The following is a 16661-nucleotide window of genomic DNA, read 5'->3' on the forward strand; positions in this document are numbered from 1 at the left end:
TACTTGCCTTGAATAATATATCTTGTATCATTTGTAAGTAACGGGTGATTGATGAGGTAAGTGGCAAAAGGGAATGTCAGACGATTCGGCAAAAACCGTTTCGGCAAAAGGGGCGTAGCCGATTCGGCAAAATTGCCGAATTGTTACCTAATGTACCTACCGATTCGGCCAAAGTCGATTCGGCAACTACGTATGAAATAATATATAAAACTTTATAGAATGTCAGGTTTTTGAAAAAAAAAGTCCAGCTTAAGCAAGTTCCCTTTGTTTTGTTTTTATGTCCGGAAGGACAAATCTTGGAGATATTGGGTGGGGAATGTTCCGTAAAGGAGTTCGTAACTGACTTTGAGCGCGCAATTTGGAGAGGGGTGAAAGAAAGGCTGCCAGATGTTACCATTATCGGGTGTGGTTTCCATTGGTGTCAGGCTGTATTTCGTAACTTGAAAAGGATCGGCCTCGTTGGCTTATACAAAAGTCACCATACTGTTCACAAGTTTCTAAAGCGTTTCTTATGCCTACACTTGATTCCAATGGAAAAAATCCCCAAAATGTTTAAGTACCTTGAAAGGGAGACACTTGCTTTGTGGACGACGGACGAGGAATTAAAAAAGAAAAAAACCCAACTAGCTCTAGTCAAACAATTTACATAAATGTAAAACTTGAAAACATAAAATAAAACATTGAAAGCCAAATGAGATCAGTCCCTAAACACTAGAGACAGAAACCCTAAACACTCCCTACTCACTGGTGGTGATTCGGCAAATTTTGCCGAATTGGTTGTCCGGTTCGGCAAAATAAATAAAAAATCCAATTCGGCCAAAACCAATTCGGCAAACGTCAAATTTGCCGAATCGTCTGTATACCGGCAAAAGGAACAGCAAGACTGGTATCATTATCTAAAACACAATCAATGCAGTTACGTACGTCATTTTGTTCTAGTAGCAATTAGCAAACATAAGATATCTCGTGATCAAGCAATAAGGCATATTCGAAGCCCCAGAAGAATATTGTAGTTGTTGTTTCTTTGAGGAATCCAGAATCTTGGTTTATTTGTAGAATATGTCCGATTACTTGTGATTGATTATTTATTGGATACACAGCAATTGGAATGAAAGGCTTTTTTTCTTGTATTGCAAAAAATATAATTCTTCATTACTAATTATCAGCTGGGCAACTGTTGTGACATTTTTGTTGTCAAAGTTTGTAATTATGATCATGACATTTTATTTGAAACTTATACCTACAAATGTTTTAAATGAACGCACGAAGGGAGGGGAAGAAACAACTGTATGCTTATTTTTAAATATTATCAACTAGTATTGTTTAAACAACTCAGATGTCAGGGTAAGGGATATTTGTCCAGGTTTGTCCTGGTTGTCCTAATTTTTATTTTTATTTTCTCTCTCATTTACTTATATCAATACATTTGAAATGTCTTTAAATCTTAAAAATAACATACTTTCGTGTTTATTCTTTTTTTTAAATGCCAGTTTTTATTCAAAGCGTTATTTATGTTATAAAATGAAATCAGAATGCCCCAATAACCAATGAGCCCCTACAATGGAGTAAGTTGCTCTTCCTTGTACTTCTTATGGGAGCCACAATCATTCTTTTAACAGCAAACATAAAGGAACGATTTGACATTTGAATTTTGATCAATAAATTCATCATAACAACGATTCACTTTTCCAGTGTACAGTGGGTAAAAAAAGTATTCATACGGCTGAGAGGATTAGTAGAGAAAATGCGTTTCTGAAACGCCCCCATTAATTGAATTCTCAATGGAATTCACTGAAATTTTTTCCTATGGTTCATATAAGGGTGGGCTTTGATGTAATTTTTTTTTTTTTGGGGGGGGGGATTTTTCAACAACGCGATATGATGTTTTTATTGCGTTGCGTAAGTTTCCGTTTACGGTCAAGAGAATCAGTAGAGAATGGACTTACTTTGGATGCCTGTTATTCTTTGGGAAATATAAGGTGGGAAAGGTCTTAAAAAAGACCTGCATTGAAGCATTTGAGCTGGAATACGTGTGGTCATAAGATCATATTTTTACAATTTCATTTATAGTAATGAAATAAAATATCAAAACATGGATTAAAATTTTTTTCATTTTTTCCCCTCTTGAGAATTCAATAATGGGAACGTTTTTAAAAACGCAATTTCCCTACTTATCCTCGGATACTTTCGGTACTTACTGCATATAACTTAAATTTTTTTCCTTTTTTTTAGTTTTCGTATAAAAGTACAGTGTCCACCCTAAGTTTGGAAAAACGACGAGTGTTTCCGCACTTTTAACATGCAGCTAACGGGCCAAAGTGTTCCCCTTTTTTCGCAATAACTCACGTTTGAGTTACCACAAAGAAAAACTAAAAAAATTCTTTTGTAGAGGGAATAACAAGCTTTCACCATAATTTGTTTAAATCATTGTGAATAGCAGTTTGCCCGCAAATTAATAGATTTATAGTTTGGAAACATCGGCGCTACCGCCATATGTTTCCATGCATCATGTGTGTAAAGTTAAACAAATGTCGAAAAGAGAAAGAGAACGAAACAACCAAAAAATCCCTAGTTAGTCTCATTTTAAAGCCCATTAACAATTTACTTTGTTTAAATCAGATTTCTTATAGAGAACACAGTAGAAAATAAATTTCAATTTGAAGTTAGATTATCTTCCAAAACTGCTTAGTTGAGATTGTCGTTCGAATACAAACAAAATAGTTGACGTATTGAAATTTAAATCTTTTATACTAATACGTTTATAAAACATATAACATTCGAAAAAACAGAAAAATGAAATTAAAATTAAGCTACCCAGTCCTTGCTCTTTCAGAAACTTCAAACAAAGAGTTTCTAGCTGAAATGAGTGCACGTAAGTAGTCACGTCGTCATTAAAGGATCGATTAATCACCCCAAAAATTTTATTCTTACGTAACACTGGCCTTATCGGCATATCTGAAAAAGAGAGCCTGAAGGAAAATGTTGACCAAATTTTTGCCACAGACAAACACATTTTGAAGATGGCTGTCAAAGAACAATTGTGTACTGTGCTTTTGCTGCAGATTAAACTTGGTGATGTAAATATTCAAGACCAATTCTGCAATTGAAGTTTTATAAGAAATTCGATCGACGTTCAAGACAACAAAAGTTCGAGACTGTCAACCAGAGAAGAAGGAGGGCAAAAGCCACACCTCTTGAAGACCGAGCCGAATATTTAGTCTGGAAATTAACCCATCGCCGAAACTTTTCTCTTCTGGCAGGAATTAAGCCGTATCAGATCAATTCAGATCAACAACCTCCACCCCGTCGATCTGCTCGAAGTATTCGGGTTAAAAAAGACGAGTTGATGATTAGCCGACTCCACCCACATCGAGAAGGGAGAGACCAGTCGAGGAGCGATCGTTATTTAGACTAATATTGAGCAAATCCGAATCTGAGCCAAGTTTCTTCAACGTCAGCAATGCCGCGAGAAGCAGTTGATCACATAAGCTGAAAGGCGAGAATTGTCAGACAAACGTTTTCCTAAATCCAATAGTTTTTTTATCTTTGCAATTTCAAACCTTTTTTACCCCCAAAATAAACGGTTGAATTTGCAAAATTATACATCCCGCTGTACAGTCCTTAGTTAGCACAGGGCTAGACCAAAAGCAAGTGACTGGGTGATTAAAGCAACCTCCTTGTTATCATAACCTGCGTATTTTTTTTTCATCCTCCTCCAGCTACAGCCCCAGTCCAGTCCCTTGTCCTCCTCCTATGGGTTTGTTCTTCAATAATCTATTAAAATAAACCAAGATTATTATTATTATTTTGTTGTTTATGAGAAATCACATTTTGAACATATTATTAAAACTGAAGAATGCCCCAAATAAAATAGGTAACTTCACTGTTCGACTCTTGAATTTACTACATCTCAATCAACATGTATAAATGGAGCCAGGTCACAATTCCCATCAATCCGCAAACATCAATTCTTGTCTGTCTGAGTTTTTCTTCAATGAATTGTGTAAGCTCATCATTAAGAGGTTACTTACCAATTTTTTCTTTTCAATTTGGAAGTTAACTTTATTATGTTTTGGTTGTGGTATTGTGGTACAGGGATTTCGCTCCATCTCGAGATGAGTTGAGATGTTGATCGATATTCTATCAATCGATTTTCAAAGCAAACACCTAAAAATGACAGTCTGAATCTTTTCTTCTGCATTTGGGGCAATAATTGGGCTCCTCCTACCAAAGATGGCTTCTCTAAAATACTTGGAATCCCGTACTGGGAAAAGGTCCTCTCCCTCAGATCTTGTTTAATTTGTTTATTAATTAAAGAATGTTCACTATAGAACTGCCTTACTTAGTTATTTTATTTACTTTGATCATTGAAAGGGAAGAACAACAGAGAAAAAAGAGCAGGAGAACAATGGTGGATCACACTGAGTTTTAACGTATTGACAAGTACACAAGAAAAAAAGGAACGATTTACGTCACAGAAAAATGGGATATGAGTAAACAGCATCCTTGTCTAACACTTCCCCTCAATCAAATTGATTGAAGGGAACTGAGTTGACACAAATAGAGTAAGAGTAAGTTATCATATTCTTTATTAATGGTGGCGCTTTCCGGGGTCTAGATGTCGACTTCCCCTCAAGCTTTATGTTGCAAGAGTGACGGGTTCCAGAACGCCAATTCTCTAGCGGTTCAGTTTGAATGCCGGACCAGCAAGTGGCTTCGTGAGGGTGTCGGCGAGCTGGTCGCAGGAGGGAACTGGAATCAGTTGCAGATTTCCAACTTTGCTTCCCCGTGTCAGTGTGATACTTCACTTCAATGTTCTTGGTGCGATCGTGGAATTCCGGATTGTACACCATTCGAATAGCGCTCTGGTTGTCGCAATGAAGTGGAGTTGGGCCAGATTGACCGAAGTTGAGGTGACGTAGGATATCCCGAAGCCAGACATTGTCGCTGCTTGCATTTCCAGAAGCATTGTATTCCGATTCCACTGTCGATTGGGTAACCGGTTTTTAAGACGAGATTTCCAAGTTACAGGTGCCTGGTTCAAGAGATACAGAACGCCAGTTGTAGAGTGACGAGTGTCGGGACAGCCGGTAAAGTCGGAGTCAGTAAATCCTGTAAGAACGTTGTAGGAATCGCTGCTAGAGAAGCACAGGCCGTAGTTAATCGTGCCAAGAAGATACGCGAGAATGTGTTTTGATGCCTTCCAGTGAGCTGGACCAGGATATTGACAACAACGAGAAACAGCGACAACAGCGAAAGCATTATCGGGACTTGTCAGCATGATATACAATAATGCACCCACTAGCGCACGGTAGGAAGTGCTGTTTGAAATGTTGAAGTTCACTCCCGTTGGGTAAATTGCTACGATGAGACGAGAGCAGGGCTCGGCGGGGACGTCAGGCGTGTTGCAGTCGTTCATCCAAAATTTCATTATCAGTTTCTCGACAAAGATGGATTGGGTGAGGTAGCGCTTCTTTCGTGTGCAATCTCTGGTGATTTCAAGACCGATAAAGCAGCCAGCCGATCCCGAGGTCATTTCAAAAAAGCGCTTCAGATGGGTAACGATTGCAAGAGCTTTAGCTTTTGATTTGCTGGCAGTAAGGCAGTCGTCAACCCAGAGTCCGATTACGACGAGGTCGTTGGGATCGTCACAGAAGCAGAAGTAAATACATGGATCAGCGGTTGATCGAGTAAGGCCGTACAGGACGAGAAAACAGTCAAATTTCTCGTTCGATTTAAATGGATCAGCGGTTGATCGAGTAAGGCCGTACAGGACGAGAAAACAGTCAAATTTCTCGTTCGATTTTCTGAGCGGTGACAATGGATAGCAGAATGCGAAGAGAGTCGTGTTTAATGACTGGCGCGTAGATCTTTGTCTCGTTGTAGTCTATCCCGGCCACCTGAGAGAAGCCCTTGGTGACAAATCAAGCTGTGTAAGTTGGTGGTCTGGTCTTAAATCTAGGTTTGAGTGAACGTCCATCTACTCTTGATTAGGGAATGATAAGTTGGAATTGACACGAGAACCCAACTGACATTCTTGGTCAGAGAATCAAATTCTCGTTTAGTTGCGGCAATCCACTCGGACGCATTTTTGGACGTCTTGGCGGCTTGGTTGATTTTGACTTGATCGGGATCCACTTCCCCTGTGGCAAGAGCGGCGGAAATGGAGAGAAATGCCTGCTTTTGACGTGAGTGGCCATCCTGACAGAACAGAGCTGGATGAGTTTCGTTGCTGTCCCGCTGGGCTCGTAGACGAGCCGATCGGCATCGGCTAGGTTCGATGAAAGACACAGGCTCTGAAGGAACGGACGACTGCAGCTGGGGAAGATGGCCAAGTTGCTCTGGATCGGAAGAAAAGTCAGCCGGTTCCATGGCAACTCAATCCCTGTTGAGAAGCGTCGACAGAATCTCTGTGACTGGATCGAATAGCGTAGTAGTAGCTGGGTCTGTGGGAGAGCCAGCTGGAGTAGCAACGGTCGTAGGAAACACATCGACGCCTTTCTGGAAGTTGGGCCGAGAAAGACGAGGCATCATAGTGGTGACCAACGGGAGAGACGTCTTGGCTGACTTTGACATTGCCAGTGGTCGGTACCGATCACCCTTTTGAATATCGGAATTTCTGACAAAAAAGCAGAGCAGCCCTTTGGCGTCCAGTTTGCATCTTAGCTGATGGGGAATCAAACCGTAGAATTTGGAACCGAAGACTCGAAGATTCGATACATCAGGCTTGAATCCATACCATGCTTCAATGGGTGTCATCAGAGAGTAGGCGGAAGTAACAGTTCGATTTGGAGTGGAGACGACGCAGTTGACAGCCTCCGCCCAGAGTTGAAGAGGTAAAGCCTTGTTGGAGTAGAGAAGAGTGCGGGCCCCTTCGACGAGCGTGCGGTTGTCACGTTCCGTGACACCGTTTTGTCGGGGAGTATAGCGAACAGTAGTCTCGTGTGAAATTCCTTTTTTCTTTAGCCAGGGGTCAAGGGGTAGATATTCAGTTTCTCCGTTGTGCGAAAAACGACAACATGTTCTTGCGTTTGCGTGTGTAGCATGGCGAAGATGACGTTGCAACAATCAGTCATGTTGGATTTTAATTTGATGAAGTAAACGGCTCTAAATCCGCTTAGCCGTCCCGGAAGGAAATGTAATATTTCTCTCCCCCAAAGCTGTTCACAGGCATCGGTCCGCAGACGTCGCTGTGGACGAGTGAGCCGATTCGTTGTGATTTAGTGATGCTAGAAGGAAAAATGCACCAAAACATTTTGACCGTGGCGCAATCATGGCAGTGATCAGTCGGAGGTTGGCCGGACGGTAGTACAAGACCGAGGATGGCTTCGGTGTGAGCCATTTTTATGATGGTCTGGTAGCTGATATGGTTTAGGCATCTGTGGAGGTCTTCGAACGAAAGAGAAGTTGAACGAGCGAGACAGGCGTTGTCCTCGCTCAAAATCAGAATGTCAAGGCCGTAGAGGTCTTTTTCGAGTCGACTGGCAGTTATTTCTAGTACTCCATTCCGTCCAATAAAAGCGTTGGAATCTGTGAAGTTTATGTCCATACTTTTTCCAGCAAATGCGCAGACCGAAAAAAGATTGATGCCAATACTGGGGGCGTAGAGAACGTTGTGAATCGTAAGGTGTCTGCTGACGCCGTTCACTAATGTTTAAATTTCAAGGTCCCCCTGCCCGATGACAAACACACATGCTTGTCCGATACCGTTGATCCATTTCGAGCCAGGTGGGAAGGATATATAGTTCTTTAGCATCGAAATCTAATATGTCATGTGGAAAGATGCTGCAGAATCCAGGAAGAAATTGGTGCGAGAGCGAGTGTTGCATGAGAAACCGGCAGCGTATCCTGTGTCTTCTGATTTATGTTTGGTTACAGGTGGGTTGCGTTGCTTTTTATAGCAGTCGTCTTCCTGGTGGCCAAAGATTTTGCAGAAATTGCAAGCTTCTTATGAAGACAGTTCTCTTCAGAGTGGCAGAAGATTTGGCAATTAGAGCAGAATCCAGACCTGTTGTTTTTGTCGCCAAAGCGATTATTATTTCTGAGGGCGTAGGGACCTGGCCTGTTGTTTCCTCTAGGTGTAGACTTGAAGTGCAATGGAGCTGTATTAGTTGGTGGCTGCGGTGGCACTTTGCCGAAGAAGGCCTTATCTTCGTGGTTTCCTTCTCCTCCACTGTGTAGATAAATTTTTTCTTCTTGTCTCATTTATGGGGTCGTCAGGGTGTCAAATGTCGTTTCTGCGATGGCGACACTTTCCCATGAAGTAATAAAGCTGTCATAGCTGGAAGGGAGAGAATTGATTATTCTGGATTGTGTGTCCTCTTCGTTCATCAACCCTCCAGCTTCTTTGAATTGTTGAATCCGTAATTTGATGGCCTCGATGTTGGATCTGACACCATTGTCTGGTCTGAACTTGTAGTTCAGAAGCTCTTGTCCAAGAGACTGTCTGCGTTCGGCAGTTTTCTGTTGGTATCTGCTTGTTAAGGATAGCCATATGGCATGAGCTGAAGTGCAGGTCAGTAGGGAGCGCTGTTGCTGTTCGTTGCAAGTATTGAAGAGATAGTGTTGGGCCAAATTGACGTCATGGATCCACTTATCAATAGCTTCTTGATTAGAAACCACTGCAGTATCGTTTATTCTCTAAGAAGTGTATAAGAGTTCTGTAAGCTCAGTCAGCACGAGTAGTTTTGGATTTAGTGATCTCTGTGGATCTGTATATTTACCGGTTGAAGTTTGGTTTTAGTTCCATCAACTATTGGAATGAGGTCGAAGTTTCTTAGTGCAATATTTACACTGAACTTCCAAGTTTCGAAGTTCTCTCAAATGAAATTCACGGTTTTTACTCTTGCATCGTCTCGTGTGTGCAAATTTTTCATTTTTATTTTTATTTTTGTGTGCTAAGGTAATGGGCCCATAACCAGTTCGTTTTGTTTATTAAAATTAGAATGTTCACTATGTAACTGCCTTACTTAGTTATTTTATTTATCTTGATCATTGAAAGGAAAGAGATAGAGAGACACAGAGAAAAAAAGAGCAGGAGAACAATGGCAAATCACACGGAGTTTAAACGTAGTGACAACGCAAGAAAAAAAAGGAACGATTTACGTCACAGAAAAAAGAAATAGGGGTAAATAGCATCCTTGTCTAATATATCTTCATCGATGGCAGGCCGGAATTGCCTAAAGTGGTCGGTCAATCTAACATTGACAGTTTTTTTTCGTGACCATTAAGAATTCCGTACCGAATAAGATCTAAATAATCTTACAAGACGAGTCTTCTCGGGGTATTTTGTGCATTCTGATATTGAAAATATCAAAATTAAAGTCTGTGAGAATATGTGATGAGTTTTCGAATTCCAAAGGGAAATTTCATCTGTCGCAAAGTTGTTCAGCATCAACCATTTGCATAACTGTGCCACAGCGTGTTTTTCCCGACTCAATGCACCGGAACAACTTAAATCGGCAATAACCAGTGCACCAGTGCAGTGCACATTCTGTGAAAGCTTTTTCAGATTCCTGCAATATCACCGATTCGGAAGAAGATAAAGATGAATTGGACGAAGATAAATTTGAATTGAAAAAACATTGACATCGAAAAAAAACTAAAACAAAGCGAGAAAAAGTGAGAGTTAATTTTTCTCGTCGCATTGTTTTGATATCTGCTAAGCTGTTCTGCTGTTAAATCCACAATTTCTTCTTAATTCATAATTTCTTAGCAAAGTTTTCTTCTTCTTCCAACAGACTTATGTTTTCACTAGTCAGAAGAAAGCGCAAAAGCAAAACACAAGACGGACAAACAGATCTTTTCTTTCTTTTTGAGTGTTGTTCCGCGATAAAAAAGATCTACCTTATCTTATTTCTTCGTTGTATGCTTGCCCTAGTGGTTTTTTATCCATCCATCCATCTATAGACAACCCCTTTTTTACGGTAGATATTGGCCCAGATTTTCCGCGTCGTGCTAACTGACTCGAATTTAACTTTCCTGTGCATTGCCATTTCGACTAATAAGTCGAAGAAGAGGATATAAAGAGGAGATAAAAGCCACTTCGGCTCTTGCCATAACTGACGTGTCCAGCAGTCCCAGTTTCTCCAACGCTCTCTGTTTTCTTTTTTTCCATTATGTGGAATATTGAATTTTTACAAACTGTAACCACCTACATGCATTTCAAATTATTATGTATCTCTGTACTCACACACACTCACGTTTTCATCATAAATACATTCGAGTGGTACTCGTTTTTCGGAATTGAGCCCAGATAAAAAATACGGATGTATCAGAACTTGTGTAATTGTAATCTTGGTCAACCGACCCTTCGATGACGAAGGGTTTTGTTTACACTTGACATTAGAATTTTCCATTCATATTATGATAGATCTCCATTATGAGCAAGAGCAAAAGTCATGCAGTTGCTTGCACTGCTTTTCAATTATTTTGTATTATTTGCATTAGGTATTGGATTTCTCTTAAAATTCTGTGTACATAGTCTACTGGCATAGCAGAGGTAATAAAGGACAAGATGCTGCCACACATTGCCATTTTTCGGCTTTTCGATGCTGGGGTGGGGTTTATCGGTCTTTATTGGGTTGGGGAATATTTAAGCTGCCTTTAAAAATAAAACAAAATAGGAATCGCGACAACTCCATGAAGTGGGATAGAAGGGGAAAATAGAATAAAAAAGTAATCACATTCATAAACATGAACATAAATTTTTAACAACAACATTACATTTTTCAAATTTGAAATAACCTATATATTGTAGGTCAAACTTGCGTTAGAGAACTCAGAAATTGGTCTGGAGACGTTGGAATTGGCCGGAAAGTCCAAGAATCGCAATCAGCCAACCGAATCTCCATTATTTATTTATGAATGAAGGAAGTTTGAACGACGTAAATGGACCTCCAAAGTGGCCCCATGGTAATCTGTAAGAATAAGATTCGTGACGATGGGTAAGGTCCTGTATTTTATCAGAACTGTCATACCGGATACCGTCATCAACGAATAAACACAAGGGGGAAAATCATCTTTCGGATCATTATGGATGATAAAAATGAAATTACTAGAGTCAATAGTGAGTTATTGGGTTCGGTAAAACAAAAGAAGAAAATAATTTATGTTTTATTTCATTTCCTAGGAGCTTACTTTTAGCCCGTATAATGACTTTAGCAAGCAAAGAACGGGATATTCCTGGTCTGGTATGATGCTTCCTTCCAGTTGGCGTGCATTCTGTCGAATTTCCAAAATTCAGGATTTGAGTTGCGACAATGCATAGTAGAATCCTATGTCAGCGGTCTGCGTTTACGGGGACGGAGAGCATGAACCGCATACAACTATCGATATAATCGAAAAATTGTTTAAGTTAAACGTATACGTTAACAGTCAGCACAGAATTACAAATACTTTAAGTCAACGTAAACTTAAAAAAGACACCACTGTCTTCAATCGATAAATAAGGACCTGGAGCGCCCACGAAGACGTGTCCCAAACTTGATACCGTTAAGTAAACATGTCCTTGAATTGACCGCCATGATGAGCCATTCCCTTTTAACGAACCTCGTGTGCCCTTTGGCGCCGACCAAGTGGAGGGTCGGAAAATAATCGCCGAGCCATCGGCCATGCAAAGACCAGAGGGGACGGCTGACTGTGGATATCCATCGGGTAAGGATTCTCGAAACAAGGGAAGCCCGGAGTCAGCAAGTCGACAATGATTGGTCGTTTTGCAGCAGGACTATAAGGGCGCGTAGATCTCGCTTTCCAACTACGGATAAAAAAAAACAATTGTAGCAGCTAAAAATTTAAAATCCATTTCATTCTTATAATTGAAATCAATAAAATCAACGGAGAAACTATAATTGCTAGTCCAGGGCTGTTGCTCAGAGCAATAAAGTTGAGGAATTTGGTTCATTTTCAATACTGACGAATTACACTCCCGTGAACGAAAAAGATGATGCTGAACGATCCACCAAGTCCAAGTCTAGTGGCAAACCACAAAAAAAAGTAGTTCCTGGAAAACGTAAATTGGGTTTCAGTCTACGGAACCGGAAAAACCAGGCCATGCTAATTAGAATTTTTTATTTTTCTTTTGGTTTGCCCGCAAGTCGATGATTTCAACTCAACTTCCTTGATTGCTTTGCATTGCGATTTGTCTTCTGGACCATCTTCGGCTGAACAATTAAACACACAAACACACATATGGCATTATCAAATTTTATTCGGTCTTGGTGGCGGAAATGAAGAGAGAGGCCTTGTTCAGGAATTCCGTGAAAATACGGGAGGGATGGGAGCTGGCATCAGCCCGGCTTCCATTGGACAGGATCCAAATATAATCCTATCCATAAACGACATTCATCCATATCACCCTTTTTTACTGCCTATAACCCTCTTTGGTCCTTTTGTCCTTTTTTCCTTTTTTCGCAAAATAAAGGACTAAAGGCGAAACATGAAAAGGGCGATTTGGATAGAGGGAGTCTGCAAATTCATCATAAATAAAGAATCGCCCACTAGATGGCGCGGGGACCGTTTCAAAGTGGGAGTAGCTTATTTAAACTTTAAATAAAAATTACTCACGCTTTATAGGTTTGTTTAAAAAAATAAAAAAAACCATGCAAATCCACGTAAAAAATTGAGTAGAAAAATGGTTAAACTGCCTGAAAATCCTGGTTTAAAAAAATGTCCCCTTCATCTTTATGCAAAAAATATTAAGCAATCGTAAAATTTTAAATTATATATAAAATTTAAATAAAATTTAAATAATTATATTTTTAATTAATTAAATGCTCGGTTTTAAATAACAGAACAGCTTAGAGAATCATTCCTATCCAATATTAAAAGGAATTGTTACAATAACAGCTAATTTATACGAAACCATCTTGTTTTCATTATGGTTCGCTTTATCCCTTCCGTCGAGGAGTACTGAACGTCTAGCGCCCTTTATTTGTAATTTTAATATCGTAGAATATTGCCGGCGATGCGATACGTAGAACGTTCCCTGAATTAACCCACTATTATGAATCTCAAATCTCCCCTTAACCTACATTCAATCACGACTACTAGATGTCATTTTGTATGTTTTTGTTTTGTTTTATATACCAGCTGATAGAGGGTTTAGGCGGAGGCAGGGAGACTTACCAAGAAAAGCAAAGTCTCCCACTTCCTTTTGATTCACCAAGCCGGGAGGGCTTCTTAGAGAAAGTTTTTAACTATCAAAGCACCCTTAAACTCAAAGCAAACCTCCAACCATCAAACAACTAGCTATCCCTTGCAAGAATTGTTGTTGAAAATATGTTTTGTTTAACTTTTATTTCTTATTATATCAAAAGTATATGAGAGAAAAATTAAATAATTCTTCTCTCATATCCTTTTGTGGTGCCATCAACAAAACACATAACTCAACCAAGGACATACTTGGGATAGGATTGGCGCAAATATAATTTTACTATCCTTATTTATTTATTTTTTTAAATTTATTTTTTTATTTAAATCCTCCTACTCAAATCCTCGCTATTCAATCAAGTGCCAATTAAACTTTACAAAAATAACATTCGATGGATAGGAAATAGAATAGACACCAAATAAACGAAAGCTGTGATGAAAATTTGGACACGAAATTAACGCTTTGGATTCCCAGTTTTGTGAGTAAAAATGACCAGAGAGGCAGAGACTTACCTAGACAAAGATTGTGCTAATGCTAATAATTGATGTATGATGGTGACGATATGAGAAAAAAAAATTTATCAATAAAATTAAATATTTGAGGTTGAGGTTACCTTCAGCAGGCGTCACCTTCCAAGCAGGGATGAGGGTCAGCATCTGTTCCAGAAACTTCCCACCCGTTCCCTCCCGGACAACATAATATACCTCAATTTTGTATAATGTATTATTAGGGAATATATTATTATTCCTCTATATTGACAACAAAACTACTATTTTGTCGTTTTCTAAAATAGTATTTTTTGTGGTTTGGATAATTCATCTTTTTTACGGATAACAAGTTAAATTCAAACATTACCCCGTGCTTTTCAGAAATTATATCATTTATTTTGGAAGCCCACAACCTTGTGTGAAGAAGTAGAACCCTTTTTGAAACCGAGTTTCCTCGATCGAGTTTGATCGATCACAATTTGTTGTCTCTAAAATGCCGGATGGGATGTTGAGCAAGAAACCCCGCCAAGAATTCGAAGAAGGAACCTCGGGTGGAAAATTTCATTGGCGATACGAAAAAAGTACGTTTGTTGAATTTATCAGGGGCCTATCCCGTGTGACATGCAAAGATACCATGAAAGGTAATGTTTGTATTCATCATCATTTTTAAATTGATAGTTTAATGATAAAAATTTTCTTTTTCAGAACACATGTGGACTGTTTTCTGAAGCTTGGCTGCTATGGCGCGACACCGCGGTCAAATTTGCGAAGCGTAAAATTGGTTCAAGAAGCACTTTAAATTAAAAAAGAAGATTGAGAGAAAAAGCATTTATTCCCAAGACAAATCCCAAAAATAGCACGCCAAAACAAGAAAAAAGCATTTTCCCCAAGACAAACCCCCCAAATAGCACACCAAAACAAGACAAACAGCAGAGAATTTTCAAAATGAAGATCAAATCAGGGGAAGTGTGGACGAAAGTGAAGTTCAACATCGTTTAATCTTCGATTTCCGAAGAGCTTGATGGATCCAAGTCTACCCATTTGTCCTCGAAGTCATCCTCCCAGTCACTCCAGTCGTCTGAGTCGCGGGAAGAGCATCGCGACGAAAACGAATCTGTCAGATCTCCAAGGTCGTCATCTGAGTCGATTGTAGGCAGACTTCTCTTTTCCAGTTTCTTAAAGCGTTTGGCCTCCTTAAGTCTCTGCAATGACTTCTTGCGCTTTACTTGCAGTTGGTCATCAGAGCTGGATGCATTCCAAAAGATGACAAATCGCTGCGCTGAAAAGTCAAAAGGGCCATAACAAGTCGCAACGTCCAAAAGTCGCAAACGGCCATAAGCACAAGAAATTAGCCATTTGACTCACTCAGCTTCTGCTCTAGAGCCGATTTTTTTTTAGTTGTCGTTGCTGAGGTGTGTTGAGTCTTCTTTGACGTAGTTTCTTTGACGGAGTCTTCTTTGACGGAGTCTTCTTTGACGGAGTCTTCTTTGACGGAGTCTTCTTTAAATCTTCCGGATTGACCCGACAGGCAATCCTCGTATTTAGTGACTCGTTGTACACTACTCCCCGCTGGCCACCATCCGCGCCACTCTCGACTTCTTTGGCTCTGGTCTGGATCTCTAGTCTGTTCATTTTTAGCACCGAATTTATATGCTTCACGTGATCAGGGGTAAGCGGCTGAAGACAGCGAAAACCTGTTCCTTCTTGGACCATACTAATACTTTAACAATTTTTGGTTCTTGAATGTTGGGTTGGTTTCGCTTTAGATGGAATGTAATCGTTTCCTTTTATTTGTTTGAGGAATTGTTTGGATCAGTTTCCAAGATCGAATCCTTTTTACGTCGCCCTAAGAAGGCAAATTATTTTTCATATTCCTTGCTTTTAAGTTTATTATATTTTTAACTTACAATTTCAATTTCCATCGCAAAATCTTCCTTTGTTATTGTGACATCGTATGCATTCTCAGACTGGAGGACTCCATCAATCATGTGTGGTGGTTTTTCCTCCACAGCAACCACTCTTGACTGAATAGAACTTAAGACATCAATTTTTCTCCTGTATTCTTCAGTCATGGATGGGTCTAAAATTATCTTTCTGTAAATCTGGTTCAAACTTGGGTGGGTTGGTCCCAAATTATCATCCCATCCTGGGTGGGATAAAATCAGGTCATGCACCTGAGTTAGGTGATGTTAGGGTATTAGATATTTAATTGCGTGCTTTAAGTAAGAATAGAACTTACCTCTTCAAAGTGATCTGGGGAGTGAATAATATCTGAAGGAAAGCCGTATGTTGGAGAACTGGACAAACCCAGTTCCTTCAGCATTTCTCTATCGATCAATTGTTGTTGAGGTAAACTTTTAGCTGTCTGAATTCTAATCTTCCACAAGTCAGCCACCCTTGAAGATGGGTTTTTCTCGACAAATTCTTTTATTAGATACCATTGCTTGACTGATAGAACCATCTTTAAGTAGCTATCAAGGAAAAAATTAGATCTAATAGGGAATTGCGTGATAATTGTGCTACGCGCCCGGATCAATTAAAAGTAGCAGACAAAAAAATTTATAGGCGAGGCGAATTATTACGCAATTACCTGTTCGCTCGAATTTTCATTCCCATTATCTTAAGGTAAATAATTGCATTGTAGTAAGGAAAATGTTATGTCATTTTTCACTTACCAGATGTTTTCTGAAGGACATTAGCATTTTGACATAGGACATAAAACATAGTACGAGTACGAGTTCTGTGGATCTTGATTGTACTCCACCTCCAATTATGGATTTTTCTCTAACTCCAATAAGTTTTCCATCTTATTTGTGAAGTTATGTTAAGATTTTATTATATCAGAACAAAAATACTTCAAGAATGAAGGAAGAATTATCTCTGCAAACTTATGTCACCACATTATTGTGACGATTTTTGTGATCCGTAGTTTAGTAATGTGTTGACGAGGCGAAAACGTTATTGTGGCTATAAAAGATCCTTGGGTGGTAGAAAATATAGAAATTGGTATAATATAATATATA

This window comes from Daphnia pulicaria, chromosome 6 (genome assembly GCF_021234035.1).
Source record: "Daphnia pulicaria isolate SC F1-1A chromosome 6, SC_F0-13Bv2, whole genome shotgun sequence".
In the NCBI taxonomy this organism is placed as follows: domain Eukaryota; kingdom Metazoa; phylum Arthropoda; class Branchiopoda; order Diplostraca; family Daphniidae; genus Daphnia; species Daphnia pulicaria.